The 18349-nt window shown below is 44.3% G+C and overlaps 1 protein-coding gene across 1 annotated transcript in view; it reads left to right on the plus strand.

The window, feature by feature from the left end:
- The window catches only part of LOC109420894 (neural cell adhesion molecule 1), a 176676-nt gene that overhangs the window by 145277 nt on the left and 13050 nt on the right, over positions 1-18349 (plus strand). The window lies entirely within an intron of this gene.

Consider the following 18349-nt stretch of genomic DNA (forward strand, 5'->3'; position numbering starts at 1 on the left):
CAAACTTCAGTAGAATTTTGCTTAATCTTTTGAAATCAAACCTTTACAGAAATCACTAATAAAAAATATAAATGGGGGCATTTCTAGTCCATTCTGATTCATTTATCTCAAACTTTTTGTACGCAAAATACGATTGAAAGGATAAAATTAGGATAAAATTAGGATTAAATTTCAGCAGAAGTGTAAAATTGTCAGTATATCTAGTATTTTTTTTATGAATTTTTAGGTTTTCTTCAGCTTTAATTCATTGAATTAAATTTTGATACACAATGTTTTTATAATGCTATTAAGATTAGCAGGGCCCATATAGCCGAGGCGGTAAACGCACGGGTATTCAGCATGACCATGCTGAGGGTGACGGGTTCGATTCCCGGTCGGTCCAGGATCATTTCGTAAAGGAAATTTCCTTGACTTCCTTCCTCCATAGAGTATCTTCGTGCCTGCCACACGATATACACATGCAAAATGGTCATTGGCAGAGGAAGCTCTCAGTTAATAACTGTGGAAGTGCTCATTGAAGCTGAGAAGCAGGCTTTGTCCCAGTGAGGACGTTACACCAAGAAGAAGAAGAAGAAGATTAGAGCCCAGTTTCTTATATAGGAAATCGCTCAAGAAATTTCTTGGCCGGTTCCTGACTGAAACTTTCTACAGTGAGTGTCTTTTGCACTGTTGGGAGATCAACCATAACTTTCAGTCACTCATTTCCGAATAAAAATCTAAGTTGTGTCTATATTCAACATAAAGTTAAAGTTTAAACACAATTGTTTTAGCATTTTGTTCCCATTCCCTGCTCGGGTATCTTCCCAGTAAATTTTTGCATTCTCAGCACATTCCTCAAGTACAATGTAATTAAATCTGCTTTTTTTTGCGCTGTTGCTTTTTTAGCGTTTTTTCTGGTACCTACCTACTTTCCTTTTTTGCCCATTATAACTGAATTATGTTTCCTTCATTAGGCAATGCCACTTTTTCGTTTGTTCCTTTCGGAATGATTCAACTTTTACCAGGAGGTTCGCACATGGAACAGTCGGAACAAGTCGGCCAGAGTGGAGGATAGAGTAGGGGGAATTTTTAATATCTTCAAAGAAATGAATACCGTAGCAGCGTCTTTCTTTCGAACAGAGATTAAAATAGGTACAATTGTAAAGGTGCCAAACAAACGGAGAGCTGGTCCCTAGGTTCCATCACGTACAGCTGAGAGTATCATTTTTTTTCTTTTTGTGAGGGCAAGGTGTATCACGGACAACGACAGCGATGACAGTGACACCCAAATTGGATTAAAATCTTACGTCGTCTGTTTTTTTTTTCTTTTTCTTGTTTAATTCAATGAAACCAATTTCACTTGTGTCCTTTGCGGTTCCCATTAGAAAAGTGATGATGCTGGCAAATATAATCAGAAGAACGCAATCCCAAAGGTGCGACAGCTGATGCCAGCACTCGAATACTGTTGATCAGTTACCGTTATAACAATAATATAAAATTCACCCGAACCTACATTTAGGTAATTAATTGGGACTGCAAAAATGGATTTTTTACCTATTTTTTACAGGCGCTTCAAGAGGTTTCAGAGGGCTTGTAGGGGGCTTCATAGGCTCTCGGGTAAACTTCACGGGAGTTTCAGAGGCGTTTCAAATCGATTCAAAGTGTTTTAGGAGGTTTCATAGGCGCTTCATAGGATCTCCGATGAGCTACGCGATGATTTTAGAGGGGTTTCAGCGACGTTTTAAAGTGTTTCAATTCTTTTCAGAGCGTTTCAAAGCTACAATTGTCTCCAGGTAGCATATCGGTTCAGGCTAAGGACCGCCAATCCGGAGACGGCGGGTTCGATTCCCTTTCCGGTCGAGAAAGTTTTCTCGACTCCCTGGGCGTAGTGTATCATTGTACTGGGGCACGTTCGGTGTAGTACTAGATTTGTAGTAATTGTTGGATGCTATATCCGGCAGCAGAACTCCAACGCAGGGATTTTCACGTTAAAGAAAAGAGAGTGATACTAAAACAACTAATAAATATATTTAACTAGAAAACGACAAACTTGCTTCCAGCCTACGACACAACAAGGCTGCAACTGAAATCGCGTCAAAAACAAAAACATGATTGAGGGGTGGCGCAGTGCATACATTATTACGATCCAAAACTCAGAGGGGTGAGACACTATCCCACCTTCAACAGTAATGAGCTGAATTTTAGTATGGTGAGAAGGTCAATTCTTCGTTTCTGCAATGAAATGGTGCAAAAAGCGTGGGTATTATAATTCCTTGCCTAATTTGATGCTGTTTGAGCAAAACTTAGGATAACTAAATATGTTGTTTATGTTGCAATAAATGGAGAAAACAACAACACTGTTGCCAAAAGTTTTGCTTAAACAGCATCAAATTAGGCAAGGAATCATAATACCCACGCTTTTTGCACCATTTCATTGCAGAAACGGAGGACTGATCTTCTCACTATACTAAAATTTAATTCATTACTACAAATCTAGTACTTCACCGATCTGTCCTCTTGCCTCACAATATACAAATTCATACTATGGCAGGCAAAGAAAGCCCTTCAACTAATAACTGTGGAAGTACTCAAAAAATACTAAGTTGAAAAGAGGCAGGCCAAGTTCCGGTGAGAACGTCGAGCCCCAAAGAAGAAGCGTTTTAAAACATTTCAAGGCGTATCAATGGGTTCAGGAAGTTTCAGGAGGTTTCTGGGAGTTTAATGGGGCCTTAGAGACTCGCAGGTTTCATGAGTGTTTTAGAGATGTTTCAAAGCGTTTCAAGACGTTCCAAGGCGTTTTAATGTATTTCAAGGCGTCTCAGAGGTTCTTTGCGTTTCAATGCGTTTCAGGGCGTTTCAAGATGCGTCAGAAGTGTTTTAGGGGACTTCAGCGGCTCTCAGGTGAATTTCATGGGGATTTAAGAGGAGTTTTTCAATGCGTTTCAAAGCGTCCTAAAGCATCTCCAGGCGTTTTAATGCGTTTCAGGGCGTTTGAGGAAGTTTCAGGGGGGTGAAGTGGCTTCAAAGGCTCTCAGGTGAATTTCACGGAAGTTTCATGGGTGTCTTGGAGATGTTTCAAAGCATTTCAAGACGTTTCAATGTGTTTCCGGGCGTTTCAAGAGGTTTCAGGGGAGTTAAGGAGGGCTTCTGGTGAACTTCATGGAGGTTTCATGGGCGATTCGAGGCGTTTCAATGTGGTTCAGGAGGTTTCAGAGAGATTTTAGAGGGAAGCCCTCAGAGGCTCTCAGGTCAATTTTATGGGAGTTTTAGAGGCCTTTCAAGGCGTTTAATGCGTTTAAATGCATTTAAATGCGTTTTAGAGCGTTTCAATGCGTTTCAGCACGTTTCAATAGATTTCAGAGAGTTTACGCATTGAAACACCTTGAAACGTTTTGAAACGCTCCAGAAACCCCCATGAAACTTCCGTGAAATTCATCTGCGAGCCTCTGAATCCCAGACGAATTCTCAAAGATAAATTTCACGGAGGCTTCGTGGAGGTTTCAAAGTTTTTCAAGGCGTTTAAATGCGTTTCAGGGTTATGACTAGTTTCCACCTGGTAAGTACTGTGTAAAAAGATAGAACAAGTAATGGTCACGTAAAACTTTTGCAATCAAAATTACTTGAGCGTTCGCAGTTGATAAGTAATTCGCAACCAGAAAGATTTGCCAACAGATAGCACTGTCATGCGATGCTGTCAGTCATGTTGTTAACTTTCCGTACGGAATAATATGGCGATGTATTATTCCGTGAGTAAAACTGACATTTCTCTTTCTTTTTTGTTTATTCCTACGCACCAAGCCATCAGTGTGCATTAAGCTGTTAGTACACAGGGGCCTTAGGCCTGTAGTACACAGTGTAAAATATTAATTTACTATTATTAAATTATTTGACAAGGAAAGAACTCAAGAAACAACATCAGTTTGAAGCAGGAAATGCAATGGGGCTGGCAACGGAATGCGGAAGCACTGCGATATGTACTTAAAAATAATCCGCAAGTATGCCACTGCGGTAAAACACAATAAGCGCGGATTTCCTGCGCTAATTTTAAAACAACTTCAGTTCGGTGAATATGTTTGCTTTCTAGAATAAGGGAATTATGTGAGAATCTGCAGCATTGATCTTGATCTGTCTTGCTCTATCGAAAGAAACCTGAGATTTCCTAGTTCTCGAAAATTCCTTAAAGAGTTATTTCAGAAGTTTCCCAATAATTCCTCTAGAATGTCCCCCAGGAGCTCACGGGAATTCATCCAGAAGTTCTCCTCAAGTACTTTCTTCAAGAGATCATCAGGAATTCCTCCGAAGTTTCCCGGATATTCCCGTAGGAGTTACCCGGGAATTTCTCTAGGAGTTCCCCGGGAATGCCTCAAGGAGTGTTCCGGAAATTCCTCCAGGAATTTCCTTCAGGAAATCCCCGATAAAACTTCCGGGAGTTCCCAGGGAATGCCTCCAGAAGTTCCTAGTTAATTCCTTCAGGAGTTCGCCGGGAGTATATCCAGGAGTTCCCCTTAAATTTTTGTAGGAGTTCCCCGAGAATTCCTGCAGAAATTCTTTTGGAATTCCCCAATAAGTTTCCAAGAAATTCTTCCAGGAGTTTCCCAGGAACTCATCTAAAATTACCTCTGAAATTCCCGTACAATTCTTCCGGAATTCCTGCAGGACTTCCCCGGAGGGATTCCTGGAGGAATTTCCCGGAGGGATTCCCGAAGGAATTTCTGGAGCAATCACCAGAGGATCTTCTGAAGCAAATCTCCAGGAATTCCTTCTGGGTTTCTCCAATAATTTCTCCGGAGATTCCTCCAAAATTTCCTCCGGAGATTCCTCCAGGAATTCCTCCGGAGATTCCTCCAGGAATTTCTCCGGAGATTCCTCCAGGAATTTCTCCGGAGATTCCTCCAATAATTCCTCCGGAGACTCCTTCAGGGATTCCTTCGGAGATTTCTCCAGGAATTTGTCCGGGGATTCCTCAAGGAATTCCTCCGGGAATTCTTCCGGAGATTCCGCTGGGAATTCTTTCGGAGATTCCTCTGGGAATTCCTCCGGAGATTCCTCCAGGAATTCTTCCGGAGATTCTTCCGGGAATTCTTCCGGAGATGCTTCCGGGAATTCTTCCGGAGATTCCTCCGGGAATTCTTCCGGAGATTCCTCCGGGAATTCTTCCGGAGATTCCTCCGGGAATTCTTCCGGAGATTCCTCCGGGAATTCTTCCGAAGATACCTACGGGAATTCTTCCGGAGATTTATCCGGGAATTCTTCCGGAGATTCCTCCGGCAATTCTTCCGGAGATTCCTCCGGGAATTCTTTCGGAGATTTCTCCGGAAATTCTTCCGGAGATTCCTCCAGGAATTATTCTAGAGATTCTTCCAAGAATTCCTCCGGAGATTCCTTCAAGAGTTTTTCCGGAGATTATAACGGGGCCAGCCTGTCGCGCTTCCGTTAATAATTGGATGGCTTATGCGCCACTCCGTTAGGAGACCATCCAACAAAGACATCGTTGCCCGGCTTGAGACCTCCTTAGGGGAAGGGTCAGTTTTCTCGATGGGTAAGCTGACTGGCTGACTCTAATAAGGCCGGCGTACTTCTCGTTGCCGAGTGGATACGACGAACTCCAAAGAAAATTACAAATAAATCCCTCCAATATCCGGGCGGGAACAAGCCACCAATGCGGGGGTTTTCTTCACAGGCCCAGTCCAAAAAGTTCACCTGTCCCAGTCCACGGAAGACTAGAGAACGGTCCAAAATCGGATTCGGGCCGACTACCCAGTAAATTACACAAGAAAACTCAAGAGACTCTACAAAGGGACGCGAAGCAACATAAGACCACAGACAAACAGACGTAACACCTTGAACGATTTTCATGGAAATCCATCGCCCAGTTCACACTACCATCACCTGGTGGAAAAGTTGCACGAATCACTGTGTTGTGCAATACCGTCAACAGAAGGTGCTAGCGTGAAACGTCAAACGCATAGAAAAACGATGCGCGCGCTTCTGGTTGTGAAATCCACAACTATGAAAATTTAACATGATCGTTAAAAGCGTGGTCGATGGGAATTTCGCAAGTGTTACGTCTGTTTGTCTGTGATAAGACCTTAGGAAAACATCAACTAACTACATTCAAATTAGACGATGCATTTCCTACCGTGTATCGGATCAATCTGCAAAATTTGCAACGGCAACAATTATAAGGCTCGACCTTCTGACCTTGCGCATAGAGACATCATACATGGGAAACACACTACATGGGACTCTGTTCACAAAATATACATGGATTTATTTTTCACTTTTACTTTCTATCGCCTAGGCCTAAGCTATCTCCAGTCCCTCTATCTTCCCTCTAGTTCTCTCATGTGTGCGTGGTCAAACTCCCTACCTTTTTTGTCTATCCGCGCATGCGCGACTCTCTTCTTCTCTGCGCAGACAACACTCTCCTCTCTACTCTGCTCCGAACTCCGACATGCAGGTCACTCGCTGTCTCTCACTCTCGGGTGAGCGGTTACGCTACCGCCGTCTGGGTTTGCGAAGATGGGTTAGCAAAGTGGCAACTTCGAGGCGGGAGGCGATCTCATTCACTCGCTCTCCGCCGGTTTCTATGCTAGAGCCGTCGGGGTTGGAATGGACGGACTAGCAACAAAAATATGTTGTGCCTCTACTGAGTCACATGGCCATGGACGACACAAACATAATATTGCATGCAATTGTACTCACGGTAACCTAGGGTTTCATTTGTGGGTGGGGAGACGACGCTGGATAGGGAGCTCACGTCCGGCCTTTGCCGGGGGCTCTCGCCTCGGGAGGCGATTGATGAAAACGACGACGACGGTGACGATGGGTGTCTCCCACACCGGAACGCGGGCTTGCGTCTGAGCGCGGTACAAACGCTCCCTCTCGTCCTGCAGCTGGCGCGAAAAAACGTTGAGGCGCCGTCGGCGCGTGGTAACTGCTGCGCAACGGTAGCTTGCTGCTGGACGGCGGGTGGGTGGCTCGGAACGGAAATGCTGATGCTCACCACCGATGACGCTTGGGTTTGAGTTGCCTGCCAAGGTGCGATTTTTTACGATCGCGTCCTTCTCCGGCCAGGTGTACCCCGGGAACCTTTGAAGCCGTAACGTGGGGTCAAAAACGGTCTCAACGAAAACGTGTAGTGTGACGGCTTCACCTCTACTGCCGCGAACCTATTTCAGAGCAAATACCACATGGTCGGTACGGGGGGGTCGCTTTCACATAATCTTATCATAACTACACAATTTACCTGAACTGCTCCAAATCAACGCACACGCAAACTTCCTGACAACTAACACGAAACTATTCGCACTTCTTATCAACTGTGCGGAACTAGAGGGATACAAAGAACGTAAATTAGCTAATGAGCCACTAAAGAACTATGTCACTTTTACCTTCCAAATCACACTACGGCACGGTACAAAAATTGACCGTTCTTGCCTCTTCCACGAAACGGAACAAAGTGAACGAGTCAGAGCTGGGAGAATCCTCAGATACCGCGAAATTTCTGGGCTTTGTCCCACGACTTCGCGAACCTAACCGAAGGTCAAGTTTGCGAATCCGAATATTAAAGAAATTTATTCGCAATGTTTCCCGAAGCCGTGCATCTCTTTCCAACGGCCTATTCAAATCCTCCAGTCAACTTCCCCTCCAAGGTTCGTGACAGGCGTGGAATGCCGAAACAAGAAAGGTCAACGCATCTTCAATTAATTTGCATGCGGGTCGTTGGCCGTGACCCAAGCGACGAACGGGCGGCATCATGGCGCGAAAAAGGCATGCCAAGCCACGCGCTTTCTTGGTAGCTGATTCGAAGGGAACTCAAGGTACTCATATTTAGGCGTCGGTAACTCAGTCGTATATTCTTACGGAGTGCTTTTAGCGGTGATTACATTTTGAATTAAATGTGAAAAACAAATTACCATGAAATTGAATAAATTAACAAAGAACAATTAACAAAATAACGAGTTATATAAATAACTCAAATTTATCAATGAACATATTAAATTATAAAGCGTACTTGCTACAAGATTTCTCCAGAAATTCCTCCGGAGATTCCTACAGTAATTTCTTCGGTGATTCCTCCAGGAATTCCTTCGTAGATTCCTTCAGGAATTCCCCCGGAGATTCCTCCGAGGAATCCTCGGAGGAATTCCTGGAGAAATCCTCGGAAGAATTCCTGGAAGAATCCTCAGAGGAATTCCTGGAGAAAATCCTCGGAGGAATTTTTGAAGGAATCCTCGGAGGAATCCCTGGAGGAATCTCCGGGGGAATCTCCGAAGGAATTTCAAAAGGAATTCCGGGTGAAATTTCTGTAGGAATCTCCGAATAAACCTCCGGGGGAATTCCTAGAAGAATATCCGGAGGAATTCCTGAAGGAATTTTTGGAGGCATTTCTGGAGGATTCTTTGGAAGGTTTTCCCTGAGGAATTTCCGAAAAAAATTACTGCAGGAATCTCAGGAGGAGTTTCTGGAGAAATCTCCGGAGGCATTCCTGGAGGAATCTCCGGAAGAATTTCTGGAGGAATTATTAGAGAAATCTCACTGATGCCACTCCTGGTGTAATCTTAAAAGAAAATCTTGGAGAAAAACCAGAAGAAACTATAAGAGAAACCCATAAAGTTACTTCTAGAGGAGTCTTAGAAGTAGCTTATGGAAGAATCCCGGAAGAAGTTGCTGGAGGAAGGATATCACAGATAAATCTGATAAAGAATTCCTGGAGAAATCCCAAAAAGAATTCTTTGAGGATTCATATAACAAACGCCCAGAGAAAACCTAAAGATATTCCAAATAGTTTAGAAAAAAAAACTCCTGGAGGAATCTTAGAATGCATTCCTGTAGAAAATCTTAGAAGGAACTCTTGGAATGATCTAGGAAGAAATTCCTGCGGTTCTCCGAATAAATATCTGAGCGAACCCCGAAGAAAAATACTATAGAAATCCCGGTTGAAATTATTGGAGGATGGTTCAAAAAAAAACTCCTGGTAGAGTCTTAGAAAACACCTCTGGAGAATATCCTGAAGGAACTTCTAGAAGATCCGATGCTTCTCTTCTTCTTCTTTCTGGCTCTACGTCCCCACTGGGACTTGGCCTGCCTTGCTTCAACTTAGTGTTCTTTGAGCATTTCCACAGTTATTAATTGAAGGGCTTCCTTTGCCTGCGATTGCATGAAATTGTATATTGTGAGGCAAGTACAATGATACTTTATGCCCAGGGAGTCGAGAAAATTTTCCCGACCGGAACGGGAATCGAACCCGCCGTCTCCGGACCACTAGGCTAACTGGAGACCCAAGATCCCATGCTATTAAATCCTGAAAAAAACATTAGTATTAGTACTTTCATGGAGGGTTTTTTGTAGAAATTCCAATGAAAATCTCAGAGACATTTTATGAGAATCCCCGGTGAACTCCTGGTGGATGTTCCGGTGGAATATCTCATAGAATTTCAAGAGGATTTTCTGCGTAATCCCAGAGAAAAATCTTCGTACGGAATGGGTTCCCTCAGAATCTCAGCGCAATGTCTCTCACCATTGTTTTCCTTGGAAAGCTTCACAACTCCGTTGGAATCTCACTATTTTCCCTAGAAGCCCACCCAAAAGTTATAAATTAAATCATTTTCCCCCACACGCGCGCGAAAAAGTACATTTCAATTTCAATAACATTTCCTGAGGAAACTAACGAAATCTCTTTAAGTCAAAATCGTAAACAACCTGGTGCCCTTTTCTTCACATCCTTCTTACAGCATCGTTGCGTTAAAATCCTGTCAGTTTAACAAATGTCAAAATTACTTACGGAAAAAGGTGAAATTTTACTTGAGCGCTTTACTTGGCAACAGGAAACTTAGCTTTATTAAGGAAGTTCCACAGGGGTTTGAGGGGGCTTTAAAAGCTCTTAGGTTAATTTCACGGAGGTTTCATTGGGGTTTCAGAGGCGTTTCAAAGCGTTTCAAAACGTTTCAAGGCGTTTCAATACGTTTCAGTGTGTTTCGGGAGAATTTCGGTGGTTTTAATAGGGCTTCCAGAGTTAAGCAGCGAAACTTCACGGAAGTTTCGTGTGAGTTTTAGAGGAGTTTCAAAGTGTTTCGAGGCGTTTCAATGTGTTTCAGGAAGTTTCATATGGGTTTTAGGGGGCTTCAGAGACACTCACGGTGGTTTCATGGAGGTTTTAGAGACGTTGCAAAGCGTTCCATAGCGTTCCATACTTTAGTTACCGTAAACCTGGGACGAATTGATGTCCGAGTCGAATTTCATCAGACATTTTTCCGTTAGATGAAGCATGTAACAGTTTGCAGATTGCAAGGCGGAAATAATACAAACAGTGGGTACAATCGTCTTTTGATTTGTACTGCAAAAATAATTGAAAAGTGTACCATTACATTGCAATAATTGAAAGAGAAAGTGAACAAAGAGAGCCTCTCAAATGCAGATAGGACCTATTGAAATGTTTAGCCTGATATAAACTTTATGACGTACATAGTTTATTCTCCTATATCGTATGCCCTACTACCCTAACGTGCACGTTTTGTTCACAATGGCCTAACTTCTACGATCTAACCTGGTATTCTGCTTCTAAACCTGGTCTGATGAGCCGTTAACGCTGTCTGAAGTTGCCACCGTCGCTTCTTGGTACAAGGGATGCACGCGTGGACCTAGCTTCGACTTGATCGTCCTCAAGGAGCTACTCGAAGTACCGCGCGGCGAACGCCTTCCTGGGCCCTGGGCGTTGCGAAAAGGAAGCCGGCCGGAGTATGGCGTAATCTGTGATCAAACGAAAAAAAAAACCTTCGCCTGAAGGTTATTTTTTTTTTTACTTATTCGTTTATTTGGAAGGCTCGGGCGCCACATGGGCATAACTGAGCCGAAATCTTTTATTTTTACAATGATTTTACATTTTACAATTTATTACTGCCTTAAAACTATGTTAGTTTGGGAAGCCGAAGTACTCGCGGCTGTTTCGAGGTTAAGGATTGAAGAAAAAAAAATTGGGAAGGACGGATTTATGGGTTTAAAACTAAATTATTTACTTATACTAAAACTTTGATGGGACAAATTGTCCATATCTGTAACGGAACCAAAAAGAAAGGACTTTATCGGTAGAAAACAACAAGAAGAGGACAAACGGAAGGGGATGATGACAGACAGGGGCGAACAACAAAACCAAAAGGCGGACAACGAAAACAAGGAACGTACTACATCAAACTCTGACATCAACACGTTTCAAAAACTGGTAAATCAGGTTCATGTATTCCAAATCAAGTCCTGCCAACACTTCTCTAACGGGTTTCTGTTGTTTTCCTCGGACCCGGAGAATTTCATGCAGCTCAGATCTGACCTCACGATACTCATTGCATCCCCACACGACATGTTCGATATCCTGGTAAGCTACGCCACAGACACAGAGATTGCTTTCTGAGAGCCCAACACGGAAGGTATGTGCGTTCAACAAATAGTGGTTGGACATCAACCGACACATTACACGAATGAACTCGCGGTTCAAATCCAACCCTTTGAACCATGGCTTCTTCGACACCTGTGGAATGATGGAGTGCAACCATCTACCCATCTCTCCATCTCTCCATTTGTGTTGCCAGCTGATCAAGGTCTCCTGACGGGCCAATGCAAAAAATTAGTCGAAGGCGATTTGACGCTCGTAAATATCGCCTTCGCTAGCGCCCACCTTAGCCAGAGGGTCCGCTTTCTCATTGCCCGGAATTGAGCAATGTGAAGGGACCCAAGCTATGGTGATAATGTATGAGCGTTTGGACAAAGCACTCAAGACTTGGCGTATTCCTTTCAGGAAGTACGCTGAGTGCTTCATCGGTTTCATTGACCGAACAGCCTCCAGAGAGCTTAGACTGTCGGTAAAAATGAAGTAGTGCTCAGGTGGAAGAGTGCGAATGTACTCTAAGGTGTAGTATATAGCCGCGAGCTCAGCAATGTATACCGAACATGGCTTTTGAAGCATGAAGGTGGCGGTATGAAATTCGTTGTAGACACCGAATCCAGTCGAATCATCGGTTTTGGAACCATCTGTGAAGAACTGTCTGGCCCCGCTAACATGCCCGAACTTACCTGCAAAAATTTGTGGAATACCTATGGAACGAAAAGATTCCGGTATACCGATGATCTCATCCTTCATAGAGAGATCAAAATCCACAGAGGAGCTGTCGAAGTCTGAGAAGTTGTCACGATTGGTGTTAACCGGAGATGGGCTTACCTCCAGCGTCATGTACCAGTAGTACACACTCATAAAACGAGTTTGGGGATTCTGTTCGAGCAGCTTTTCGAAGTTTTCTATGACTAACGGATTCACAACCTCGCATCGGATGAGGAACCGGAACGACAACTCCGCAAAGCGGTCTGTCAGAGGCTGTACACCAGCAAGTACCTCTAAACTCATTGTGTGAGTCGAGCTCATGCAACCTAACGCGATCCGAAGGCAACGGTACTGAACCCGTTGAAGCTTCAGCAAGTGTGTTTTCGCCGCGGATTGAAAACAGAAGCTACCGTATTCTAAAACCGATAGAATGGTTGTTTGGTACAGCCTGATCAGATCTTCCGGGTGTGCTCCCCACCATGTTCCGGTAATAGTTCGCAAAAAGTTGATTCGTTTTTGGCATTTCTGTATCAGATACACAATGTGCTTCCCCCAAGTGCATTTGGAATCGAACCAGACGCCGAGGTATTGTGAAGACATGCTATGAGTGATTGTCTTACCCATCAGAACGAGCGGAAACTTAGCCGGTTTGTGTTTTTTAGAGAAGACAACCATCTCAGTTTTCTCCGGAGAGAACTCGATACCCAGCTTGAGAGCCCAAGTAGACAAAATTGTCCAAAGTATCCTGTAGTGGTCCTTGCAGATCGACTGCTATTGATCCCGTTACAGGAACAACACAGTCATCCGCAAGCTGCCTTAACGTGCAGTTTTCCATGATACATTCATCTATGTCTCTAACATAAAAGTTGTAAAGAAGGGGGCTTAGACATGAACCCTGTGGGAGGCCCATGTAGCTAATTCGTGAAACTGTCAAGTCGCCATGAGCGAAACTCATCTGTTTCTCAAACAGCAAATTATACAAAAAAATGTTCAGAATTGGTGAAAGGCCACTTTCGTGTAGTTTGTCGGAAAGAACATCGACACAAACTGAATCAAAAGCCCCCTTAATATCCAAAAACACTGATCCCATTTGCTGCTTTTGAGCAAAGGCAAGCTGAATTTCTGAAGAAAGCAACGCAAGACAGTCGTTCGTCCCTTTGCCTCTGCGGAAACCAAACTGTGTATCTGACAACATGCCATTCGATTCAACCCATTTGTCCAGTCGAAAGAGAATCATTTTCTCCAACAGCTTCCGTAGACAAGACAACATCGCGATTGGACGGTACGAATTATGATCCGACGCGGGTTTCCCGGGTTTTTGAATAGCTATCACTCTCACTTGCCTCCAATCATCCGAAATGGTGTTGTTATCCAGGAACTGATTGAACAAGTTCAACAAGCGCCTCTTAGCGACGTCGGGGAGGTTTTTAAGCAAGTTGAACTTGATTCGATCCATTCCTGGAGCGGAATTGTTACATGAACGAAGATCAAGTGAGAATTCAATCATTGAAAACGGCCTATCCATGCCGTCCCTATCGTCGGAAACATCACGAATTATTCGCTCCACGGGCACGGAATCTGGACAAACTTTTTTTTTGCGAACTTGAGGATCCATCGAGGAGAGCTTTCTCGATCCTCGTTGACCGACGATGCGTTACGCATTCTTCTCCCGACGTTCCAAAGAGTTCTCATCGAAGTCTCGCGCGACAAACCCTCGACGAACCGACGCCAGTAACCGCTTTTCTTCGCCTTGATCAAGTTCTTGAGCTTGCTTTCAAGGGAAGCGAACCGCTTGAAGTTTTCGACCGAACCGCGTTTCCGAAACTCTTTGAACGCCGCGGATTTCTCGCGATAGATTTCTGTACACTCACTATCCTACCACGGATTGGGGGGTTTCCTGCGAACCGACGGACCTGGCACTGGTCGACGTTGTGCCTGAAGCGCACTACTGATGATCAGTTCTGATAGAAACTGATACTCTTCCCGCGGTGGAAGGACTTCTACCGATTGCTCACCGTCGATAATTGCTTCTGCGTACTTCTCCCAGTCAATGTGCTTGGTGGCGATGTCGATAGATGGAGGTTGATGTGACCCATTGGAAATAGAAACAACAATCGGCAGATGATCACTACCATGAGGATCCTGGATAACCTTCCATGTACACTCCAGCGATAGTGAGCCCGAACAGATTGAGAGGTCTAATCGGCTGTTTCTAGGGCTGCCATCTTGAGCTGGAGGTGCCACTCGTGTAACTTCTCCGGTATTCAAAATTGTCATGTTGAAGTCGTCGCAGAGGTCATATATCAACGTTGAACGGCTGTCATCGTACAGTTCCCCCCAGCCTGTACCATGGGAGTTGAAATCTCCCATTCTTCACGGAATCTGAAGCATTGAAGAAGCTGAGGATGATGTCTACGATGCCAGAGAGCGTAAACAATCGCGCACCCTGAGGTTGCTCCTGGTGCTCCGAATGCTGTCTTTCCGGATGAGAATTCGAAAAACGTGGGACATCTGGGATTTTAGATGTTCCCGGGAGTGATGGAAAGTCTCGTTCGTCCTGGATTTTGAATCCCGGAGGGGAACGTTTTGTGACTTTCTTACCACTCTTGAAATTTGTCATGGTGGGTTGGGGGTCGCTGCTAGGCAGATTCCGAGGTTTTTTGGTGGGTCTCTGGAGCCTCATCCGTTTCCTCGTTTCACCCTTGAAAACAAAGGGAACCCCGTCCCCGACCTCAGAGTCAGATCCCTGATCATCGAGAGATAAAGACGAGTAGATGTTACGGGATTCAACGGTCGGGGTAGCTTTTTTCAGCATTTCGGCGTAGCTTCGCCGTGATCGCTGCTGCAACGATCGTTTTTGATGTTTTTTTTCTGCTGTATGTACCTTGGGCAATCAATCAGATCATGTGGACGGTCGCTGCCACAATAAACACACTTGGGCGGCGTTTTACACGCACCGTCCACATGTTTCTCCCCGCATGTTGCACAGCGAGGTTTATTGCTGCAGTACTGGGCGGTGTGGCCCAGCTGCTTGCAATTAATGCAATTTATTACCTTCGGTACATACAGCCTCACAGGTAGCCGAAGTTTGCCAATCGCCAGCAGATCTGGTAATGCAGATCCGGAGAAGGTCACACAAAATTCTTCAGATGGTGTGTAAACCTTCTTCTCGCCCTCCTGGGATACCGAATGCAGTTGCCGGCAATCCAGTATCTGGACAGGAGGTAGAGAAGGGTTAAGGAAACGATCACAGCCTTGCATGATCGTTTCGCAGGTCAAAGATGCGTCGGCGACCTTCCCCGAAATCTCTATCGACGCGCTCGGAAGGTAAACGAAATACTCAAGAGTAAACAACTCGCAGGCCACAATCTCATTAGCGTGTTTTCGGTCGCCTACTGTCACCCGAAGCTTAGCTGTACCGACCATGTCAATGGAGACAACGGAAGAATACCGCGTAGTCAGATCCTTGCTGATTTGAACGGTGTTCAAACGTTTGCCTTTGGGTCGGAAGAAAACAACATATGGCCCGCCAAAGTCGGGAGGGTAGGCCTTGAGGCGGGGGGACGTCGAAACAGATTTACTGTTGGTGTCCATTGGAGAAGCACCAGGGTGAAGGGAGACAAAGGGGATAGCATTTATATCGCCTTGTTGGCTCGAGCAATCCGATGCCAATAACAAAGCTTCGTTGATGCGGTACGACGTACCCCCGCCATCGTCATCATCGCCCATTGTGGTAGTTAACTACCACCACGAGGCACTCAAAAACCTTAAACTAACACTATCACGGGTACGAGAAATAATCAAAAAACAAGGGACAAAATTAACGCTACAGGAAAAGTGAGAAAAAACTGCTTATGTACCAAATTAAATCTAATCAAGGAGTCAGTGGAGAGGGGGGAACAACGAGAGGTAACTTTATGTACTTATCTTTGTGCACTCTGTTTAGCCACAGGCTCGACGACGACATGTCCAAGCGATCGGATGGCCCGCACAGGGAGGAAGCGAGCTGCCCATCGTTGGTGTGCGGGGGTTGAACGCTCTCTGCTCTTCTCTCGGTGGGCTGCTGCTGTCGACGACGATGAGCTTGGGTACTCACTGGAAGAAGCCGATCACGGCCGCGCGAGCGGCGCGGTGTGCGGGGGGTGCTGCACTGCTGTGCTTGATAATCGGACAATGCGCCACGTGATATAATGAAAACGTGAACTTTATTCAAACCAAACGACCTTTTGCGGCAAAAATTGTGGCCTAGCCAACCGCACGCGTCCCACTAGGGATAATCACTTCTACACTTGATCACTCGGAAAACTAGCACTTTGGAAAATAGCCACCGAACTGGATAGTATCGGGAGACAAACCGGACGAACGAAAAGTTGCGACTGTCTCGCACGAACGCTCGCCAAAGAGTGATCGCCTGAAGGTTCTACAGGCGATAACAAAGGCGATTCAGAAACTAGCACTCGATGGTTTTATGGCTCATAATGTTACCTGTTGGAAGCCTAACTGGCTTAAAATCGGCAGCTGACTTTTAGTTATGTCGTAATACTTTTTATGTAGCCAACCTGATTTAATAAAGCTCAAAAACTAGTTTTCGAAAAATCTTCCACAGTATTCACTGAACTCACTTTTCCTTGGTAAAGTTTGACCTCAAGTGTTTTCACGCTATTTGTTTGTTCCTTGCAAACTTCAAAAGACTAGAATAAATGTTTAATTAAATCTATGAACTAGCACTTTATAAACTATTTTCTCACCAGTACTTTTAGCTAACTATTGCACAGTATTTTGCTAGTCTTACTCTGGTATTATACTTGGCTTAACTTCTACGGCACTAAATTTTACGATCCGATCACTCGCACAAGTTTCACAGTAATGACCTAGCCTTCATCAAATCAGATATGTGGACCCATTCTTCTCCACTTCGTAAACCGACCCGAAATATTAATTCCAACGTGTCCTGCTGTGATTGGAGCAAAAATTATCATACGATGTTGTGCAACAGGATTTTAAAAAATCTTGAAGCACAATTTCTAGCGAAGACAAGAACCATCAAAAAGGCAGTACAATCCGAACCCAATCTACGGGAGTACTAAACTTCGGCTGTATAGGTGAACAGGGATGGGAACACTCACTTTTAAAGATTTACACTCACTTGCTTTTTTCTCAGCTCAGAAGCGTGCTATCTAAAAACAATGTATGGACGACTTTTTCCTTGTGGTTTTGTCTAAAAGTTTGCCGAAGAGAGTAGGAGTCGCACCCACATACCAAAGTCGTGACAGAGCTGTGAAAGCGACTCTCCACGAGGTGAGTGTAATTTACATTCACCTCGTGGAGAGTTGCCTTCTCAGCTCCCTCACGCCTTCGGTATGCGTGTGCGACCCCTACTTTATTCGACAAACTTTTAGACAAAATCACAAGGAAAAAGTCGTCCATACATTGTTTTTACATAGCACGCTTCTGAAGTGAGAAAACAGCAAGTGAGTGTAACTCTCTGCAAGTGAGTGTTCCCATCCTTGTAGGTGAATTCGGATGAGCCCCAATTGTAGAGGCGCTAAGAGAGATAAGGTGGAAATCGTTTGTTTACATCAAAAATTCAATTTTTCGTTTTCAAAATTAACTCATATTTTGCCTTGGTGGTTGCCAGTTTTCATTGGTAATGGCTTCTATTATCATCAATCTCGATGCCCACGGCGACAGACACCGGATTGACTAGCTAACAAAAAATCCTGAAGATTGCCTGCCGGAAGCATAGCAATAGCTCCTCAAATTAATCACATAAGTTGTTCGTAAGTACCTACCGGATCTAAGCGCATCTGAAAGAGAATTAGATTTTCTTTTCAAAAAGTGCTCGTTTGTTTCTCTACGATGCGGAATTCGATATGAAAAAGTGAAAAAAGTGCAGTTTGCCTATGCTGCGCAATGGCAAATTTTGGCGGAGCCCCTCTTTTCATAGGTTTCTCATTCCTGCCACCAGATGCGGAGGGATCGTTAGCTTCCGTTGGAGTTGCCTATATGTTTTTATGTATTTAGTTTCAAAACCCACCACTGTACTGGAGGTGGCGGCGTTGCAATCGTCTAGGGGTTATAAGCATACTTTAGAATGTATAAGGAAACTATTCAAACTATGCTTTTTCTAACGGAAAAACGTGTGATCAATTTTGATCCGGAGATTATTTTGATCCTGGTTTACGGTTCTGCACTTTCCTACATCTCATGCATTACATACTTTACATTATTTTACTAAGCGTTACGACCATAGCTACATAAGGCTGTGTGAGTATGAAG

Source organism: Aedes albopictus, chromosome 2, assembly GCF_035046485.1.
Source record: "Aedes albopictus strain Foshan chromosome 2, AalbF5, whole genome shotgun sequence".
NCBI classification, from domain to species: domain Eukaryota; kingdom Metazoa; phylum Arthropoda; class Insecta; order Diptera; family Culicidae; genus Aedes; species Aedes albopictus.